We start from the raw sequence: 8,544 nt of genomic DNA on the forward strand, positions 1-8,544 counted from the left end.
CTTAACAGGAGGAGAGTACCTTTTCCTGCATTTTCCATCATATTTATTAAGTTGCTGCAAATCAAAAGTAACCTTAGGCCCTATCAGAGAGGCTGTGTTAAACTTTTTTAATTAAAATGTATCCTACCATGTCCAGAAGGAGCAGCAGCAGCATATCAATATTTTACAAAGAAGCTGAAAAACATACTGAGAAAAACCATTTCTGTTTGCATAATGTTCCCTCAAAATAACAAGAACTGCTTGTTTGTTTTAGGAAAAATAAATGACCTTTAACTTTATTAAGTTCCCAGGAGCACATTTTGATTTAAACCCCCCCACGACCCCACACACACTTAAGAAGGCTGTTTTCTCTATTACTTGTAATAAAGTATTTTTTTACTTCCTGTAATCAACTCATTTGTGTGAATATTTTTGCAACATCATACACAACAAAAACTGCACTACCTGCCAAGATGTTTACCCCAAAAACCTTTTTTACTCAGGAACAGAAAAAAAGTTTGCATTTATTACAACACAGACAAGCAAAGCAGAGGTTCTTGCTCAGTCAGAGCTAATCAGCAGCTTAGACAGCCGCTGATTAGCTGAAGGTTAGGGCTGTCTGTAAAACCGAATGATGCAAAAACAAATGAGTTTTTCTCTAATTGAGTTGGATTTTCCTGTCAAAATGTTTTCGAAATGTTTCTGGAGCATGAATTGTTTTTTTGTTTTGTTTTACCAATTTATTAAAAAAGGTTAGTGTTTCATTTTGATAAAAAGAAGTATAAAAAATACTGGGTTTTTTATTACCGGAAGCTTTAGGAAAGTTTCAGACGTTTTGGTTTTGTTAAAACACCACATAGTTTTAAATAAATTAATCCAAAGAGAGGCTGACCTGAATTACTTATTTGGAAATAATCTTAACAGTTGTGGACATCTTTCAGCTTGGATCAATGACTTGCTAAAAAAATGAGCAGAAAAAAAGGCTCCAGGAAAGATTAAACTGTTGTTGTGAAGCAGCAATATAATCCACCACATAGAGCTCAAATTAAATATGGAAAATGGTAAGTGGGGCCATCTAATTCAGTTACACTGAGTGAATTAAAGGTCAGCGGTGAAGAGATCTTGGAAAGCTTCAAATAAGCTTAAGAGTTTCTTCTGGTATCAAAACTGTCAGAACAATAACAGCCTGTGTTGTCAGACAAAGTTTATACTCTTCAAATCCATTAAAGGTCCACAGCAATTACCCCACAGACAGTTACGAAGCATTTAAAAATTACACAAGACTAAAAGAATTAAATAAAACACACGCAATCCCGTATATTAAGTTCATATCCAGGAAAAAAAAAAAAAAACTCTTCACCTGACTGAACTTATATCATTTCTGTCCAAAGTGTAGTCAACTATATGCGGCCCCTGGACTGGTTTTGTGCATCCCGCAACTGCGGTTCAAGAATGATACACATTTAGCCGCCAGCCACGGTAGTTGATGCAACTGGGAGACTTTTTATAGTTTATTAGAACAGAACTGCTTCCCAAAATCTTAAATCTTCTTCCAAAAGCATTCGATGAAACACAAAGTAATCAAGCTTTCTGCTTTTGGTTTGCAGTAAATAGAACTACATCTATCCAGGGACTTTTACCTTAGTGCGTCCAAATCTGCTTTTAATCATTGTTTTTAACACTTGGCTAAACACAGCAAGTGTTTTCAGATAAAGTGACTTAAAGCCAATTTTAACTGATGAGAACAGACAACTTTTTTTCTTTTCTTTTTCAATTAAGCCCAAAGGAATATGCAAACTGAATGCCTTTCTTTTGATAGTCTTTTGAAACTTGCCCTTACCCTTCTCCACCAAAAATCTGGCCACTTTATTTAATTAAAATCATTGTTGAGCATATAAAAAAAAACAATCACAGTATTGATTTATTATTCTTTAATCATTTTAGATTTTTATTTTATGGGAAGGCCAATTATTTTTTGAGTTCATTTTGGCCCACTTGACAAAATAATTATTTAAACGACTCTGGCCTACATGTCAAAGCACTGTGTGAAGGTCAACATTTTACCATTAGATAGTAGAATATGGAGATTTAACAAATACCTGACAAAAGAGAGCTGTAATATTTTAGTGAAAATAGTCAGGATCTCAACTAAAGATGACAAAAAAAAACAGCTACATATAAATAAGAATTATTGAGCAACATTTATAAAAAGAGGACCAGTAAATATGCCTTTCAGATTTCAGATTTTTGTGCTAACAGTCGTATCTCTTTCACAAACATGAATAAACAGCTTTTATACCAAGAATCCCCTTTTCACGCTTTATTGCAGAGGGAACGTCAGTACACTGTGCATTTGTGATTGTCAACAAGTGAGGAAAATCATCTCTTGCAAATTAGCTCATAAAGCAACAACTGATAAATGTTATCAGTACATCGACATTGTGTTAAATTAAAGCTCGTACAACACAGTCACATTTACATTTTTAAAAATTAAGTCATTTGTACATTTCTCCTTGAGATTAAGTGCTTTGATAAGCCTCATTTATTGAAGCCGAAACTGATTAAGTCATTATGCAAATGAGATTGGAGATAAAATAAAAAATTAAAAAATTAAAACATAAGCTTTTAATTGCTATCATGAAGCCAGTGTCCTTATCGGAGAAAACTAAATCCTCTCATATTGGCTTAAAATATTGCTGAGAGCAAACACACAGGTCAAAACACTGCACAAAGCTGCAGCAAGAATATTGTGTACCATGAAAGATGCTGAAACATATATAGACTTAGTGGACATGATGTTTTATCAATTCTGCTGTTGAAAGCCCAAAATGACATTTGTACTAAATTACTCACAGACTGTGCTGTTAGCCAGCAAGCAAAAAATCAGAATGCGCCTTCACGAAGTGACATTAAGGCGGAAAAGATCCAATAATAAAGGAGCTTTCCTGTTCCTGCGGGAGATCTTCAGCTAGTCCGGAATCTGCGGCCAGACAGAAGTAATTTAGAGCCGAAACGGAGTCTTTAATGACAGTGTCGTCGAGGTGGGAGGGTAAAGGTGAAAGTGAAAAGAGACCAGTGATTTTATTGGTATTATATTGTTCAGGATATAGTTCTTGGTTAAGATGCCTCAGACAGCCATCATTTTAGCATTAAATGGAGTTGAGGTGTACACATCGATGCTATGTGCCAATCATAAGTTCCTTTATTTCTTAGAAAGCACAGAAAATGTAGATATGGTAAATAATATATACAGTCATTAATCAGTATAATTACGAGAACAGTAATTTAAACACTACTACTACAAAAAAAAAAAAAAAACAAACATGAAATAAACAAGAAACAATGGTGGTGAAGGCAAACAGCAACATGTTTACAACCAGCTCATCAAATATAAAGACATGACGTCCAGATACCACAATAAAAGAATTGTTCAATTATCCATGAAGGCAGCTTTCAAAGAAAAGGTATATGCTGTGATGGCTACAAAAGACTAATTCCAGTTAAACACTAATAATGTTTTCCTGCCTTTATTTATTTTTGTCAAACTGCATCAGTACATTTGGTAGATGCGTATGACATACACTCTCCTGCAGAGTTTCCAGAACTAAACAGATGATACAGACATGATTAAGATTATTTCTAAAAAAACATCTGGTTTTTCTATAACTTTTTCCAGAGGGATGTTGGTGTAATGCAAAATGACTCATCTACATTGTTTTTAAACCCTTAAACTCCAAGCAGTTTCACTGATTTCTTTCAGCGTTGGTTTCCAAATACTCCTTCATGAGTAGTTGGAAACCACTTGAGTTCTGGATTTCTGAGGCTCCCCCAAACACATCGTAGATACCATCGGCGTCTCGGCTGCTTCTCTAATAACAGATTGATCAATTATTCATTTATAACATTTAGGATATTTTTATTTTTAACGTCTGATGACTTTTAAGAGCAGTGGCTTACACTGAAGTTTATTAAGGGGTATCAGAGTGCAGGGGTGTCAATACAAATGCATGGCACACATTTCATTTTTTTTGTAAAAAAAAAAGTTGAACCATGAATACTCTTACTAAAAAATTGTGAGGTTTCCGGGTGCAGCATGACAATGTGTTGAGAAGGGGTTTGAATACTTTTGCAAGGCACAAGGCATTTCAAGCAATAGACATAACTGTGTTAATACCTAGTGGTAGAATATGACAACAGTGATGTAAAAATTTTACGCCAGCCCAGGTCTAAGAATTTGCAAGCGATGTTAATTGTGTAGAAGAGAGTCGAACTCAAAGTGCTGCTGGGCTTAGAAAGCAGCTGGTTCCCATTGACTTTCATCCCTGGGTGGCAATTAAAAGGTTTCGAATTTCTCGGTGTCTAACCACTCGTATCTAAATAATTAATCACAACAGCTGGCAGGACTCCAATAATGCTGTTTCAGTTAATTACAGAATGTAAAAGACAAAAACGGCTCTTGAACCCTGGAAGCTCGGAGCTAATTTTTCTAATTTCTACAAACAAAGACATCCCCTTACAGCTCTAGTAATTAAAAAAAAAAGAACAAAAAAAACCAAAACTCCTACAAGACATTTTTGGGGAAACGCATTCCTCGTCTTGTTTAGGAAATTGAAAATTCCAAATCAACAAATATCTGCCTTTTAAAACTTTACGTTTGCAGATTTAACTAAGCCTACTCAACTTAAGCGACGCACATGATTTGACCATAAACACGTGCCGCAAATAACTTTGTCTTTTCAACATTTCAAGGGGAAAGTGTAAAGACCTTTCAACCGTTCAAATGACTCGCCCTGGTGAATGAATCACAAGGGTTCTTCTGTGGTGGCTGGCTCTCAAAGCGAATCAAGTGATGCATGTGATCCCTGAGGGAGGGGATAGATATCTGCAGGAGGGAAAGGAGGAAACAGCGAGAACATTGCTTGAAGAAAAAAAAAACGTAACAAATGCAGGCTAGAACGCCTTTATACGAAGATAACAAAAGCACAAGATATCACCTGCTTTCCCTGACAGGCACATGCGCTCACATCAAATGTCAGAGCGTACCGAGAGCTCAGACATGCGCATTCATGTGCCTTCATCTGGCAGGACCAAATGTGTGATCCTCCTTCTGTCATCACACTGAGATAGACTAATTTACACTGACAATAAGATGTTTTTTTTTTTTTATTTGGCAAGAAATGTCTCCTTTATCGCCAGACACCGCAGACATTTTCGTGTGCAAAAACAGGGATAAATCAGATTGTGGATGCATTGCATTTGCATTTTCTCCACCAAGTATTTTGCACTCTTTGCTAAATGTATTGCACCTGCTAAATCTCAGCCTTTGTTTGTAGATCAGGTTTCCACCAGTAGAAGATCAGACCCTCTGTTTTTCTCTGATGAGATGTCAAGAACCTTTCACCACACATTTGAGTTTTTTTGTGTAATGAATAATACTTTCATCGCGACAAGCTCAAAAGTCACATAAACAAGCTGCTACTTTTTAACAAGAAAACTAACAGTGTGAAGAAGTAACCAACGCCACAACGTAATTTAACTTTTTCATGAGTCCAGGTTGTGTTTCAATATTAAATATTTACATGTCTTTCATGCTCCTGCTGCATATTCAAAAATAATTCCCTCTGCAATACTTATAGGAGAAAAAAGGTTATTTGTTCAGAGATGCACATTCTTGGAAATACAAAATCTAGACAAAACTCACAAAAAAACAAAACGAGGACACACATTTGAAATGTGAATGCAAAACGGAAACAAGCAATTAGCTTTAAACTTGAAGCGAACTTTAAGGATGAGCAGCAGTGAAGATGGCAGAGATGCTTTTTAAATGCTGGCCTTTTACCAAGCACATGTAAGGAGTTATCCACCTGTAGAGCATAAGTGCTCTAGACATATGTAATCTATGCAAATAGTAGCATCAGGAAAGAGCCTTAATTTTCCCAATGGTCTCCTCAGAACACTTACGTTTAAACCGAAGCCCCATTTTAATCTTTATCACAGCAGAGACAGTACTGCTGTGATAAAGCAGTGCGCCACTTTATCACAGTAGTACTGCGATAAAGTACGTGACACAGAGTGTTTTGCCCTACCTGGTGGAAGTCAATGTCTGGATTCCTCACAAGCCGGTTGCTGCCGGTGATGCGACAGTCTGGAAGCAAACTTGTCGTGGAGAGAAAGGTGGAGAAAAGCAAATAGCTGTAACATTGTATAACATCGCCGTGGACTGGGTGACATGGCTCAGGAGTACAGAACAAATTGTTTCCTTCCTTGTGAACAGGTGACAAAGACTGCGCGATGAGGACTAGGCCATTTTAGGGATCGCTGCATTCGGAGGTTGCCTGGTGACATGAGGAAAAGCCATGATCAGAGCTGGAAACCCAAAAGGTTGGTTCTTAATCAGCTCAGGCAGAAAATTGGTTGTTTGCTTCAGTAGAAACCGACGCTAATGACTGCTCTGTTCCTGAAAAAGACACTCTTCTCCCCCGACTTTATTATCCATTCCCGTTCTTCCTATCTGAAGACAAATTTCACTTATTCATCTCAGCAAGAGCCATTTCAAATTCTTGCAGAAGTATGCAACCATCTGGCCAGACGCCCCCCTCCGTGTCTAATGTTTATTAGACCTGCCTATGAAAAGCAGATTTCAGGATATTTTAAACCTCTTTCAGGTTTATTAATTGTATAAGAACAAAATAAATACTTAGATATTGCTGGTTGCACATGAGTTGAAGGATATGGCTGTTCATCGGTTACACCCAAACACTAGCTGGGTGAAACAGCCTTGGCTGAATAAATCGGTAAGGCTCACAGTATCAGCTCACTGCTAACCCACAACATCAGTGAAATGCTTCCAGCTTGCGATTTGTTTCACTTCAAAGGCATCACTAAGCCTTCACCTGCAGCCCTGGGACCTCATAATGTTTTCTCAGGTAACCTCTGACCTCAGAAAATAGAAAATTATTTACAACTGGATCGATTGTGCTGTTTAATGTTTCAAGGGGCTTCAAGCGAAAAGGATCCAGATGAGATGGGATTGCAAACGCAACAGCGCAAAATGGTTCTTAGAAGTTCATGCATGATGTTATATAGAAGGATATAATAATTTAGAAAATTATTTTTTCTACTTAAAATGTATTGTGCAATTATCTTGTTTAATCTTTTCATAAATAAACCCTAATAAAATGAAACAGATTTTTGTGTTCACATTCTTTGTGTGATGTCGACATGTGCTTGATTATATGACTTTGTAACATTAAAACAAAAGCAAAACCTGAAGAAGTCTTCAGGACAAATATTAAATGGGATCTCTTGTTTTCCGTTAACACTGGTGAGGAAATGCTGTTTGAATTGTATTATTTATTTTGTTTTTAAAGGCAGAAAATAAATGTTTTTAAATCAAGTCATTTCTTCTTCTTCAAAGGGCTGGACAAGTGAGTCTACATGTTTCACAATACGTTTCCAAGGTATACCAAAGAAAAACTCAAAAATCCTATACTAAGGAATTTCCTTTTCCACAGGTGATCAACTGGGAAGAAAATACAGAAAAAAAAGACAAAAGCTCACTGAGCAAAAGAGAAACAAGCGAGCAATTGAAGCTGAAATGAAAGTAATTTCAAACTAAACTTTAATTACATTTTGAATAATTGAAATGTTAAAAATGACAAAGTGAGCACTCTGTACTCATCCTGCTCTCCTTATGTTCAACACCTGCTTAAGCCCTGCTGTTTACTATCTCGTGGGTTTTGTGCAGCGATTAATTTACAGTGTGTTTTCAAACCGGATTGCACAGCAAGCAAGCAAATTAAAAGTAAAAACATGTGTACACCCTGGAGTAATTCATTAATATTTTATGGCAGCCTTGAGTCATTCTGCTTATTTAGCTTTGTGCTTTTAAATATATTGACATACAATTTTTTACTCTTCATGAGTTCACAGATATCCCTAATCTTACTACGTATTACTTCTTGACTGAGAACTCCATCCATCCATCCATTTTCTTGTACCCTTTTTCGCTGGTAAGTGCAATTCTCGTGCTATGTCCGTGTTCTATATAACTCTATATACACACAGACACACACGAGTTTGTGGTATAAAAAGCGACAGGTATAGTTTATACATGGTGACACTATCAGCTACAAAAACCAATCAAAAGAACTACTGAAAAGAATTTTCAAAGAACTAAATAAATAAATGTACTTATTTTAAAGTATACATACTAAAAAAGTTAAATCCCAAGGTGATCTGAGATTAATGTCTTTTTTCTTTTTGAATGATATGCAGCCTCACGCATGGCTTCTTCTGCAAAAACATGCCGTGCCGATGTGAAGCTGGAGTGGTAAGTTACAAATAAAACATTCCCCTAGTTTATCAAGAAAAACCTTGACTCCATCTATTGGTCTCAGCCCATAATCACTGTTGTTTTTCATTATAATGTGTCTTAAGATTTTTTTGATGTCGAGTCTTTTTTATTTGTATCTGCATAGTTTGCCCACGATAGACCATAAAACTCAGGAAATTCATAGATATCTCTGCTACTAACCACTTAAATAACTCCACAAAATGCTACGA

The sequence above is a fragment of the Poecilia reticulata genome, chromosome 12 (genome assembly GCF_904066995.2).
Source record: "Poecilia reticulata chromosome 12, P_reticulata-male-v2, whole genome shotgun sequence".
In the NCBI taxonomy this organism is placed as follows: domain Eukaryota; kingdom Metazoa; phylum Chordata; class Actinopteri; order Cyprinodontiformes; family Poeciliidae; genus Poecilia; species Poecilia reticulata.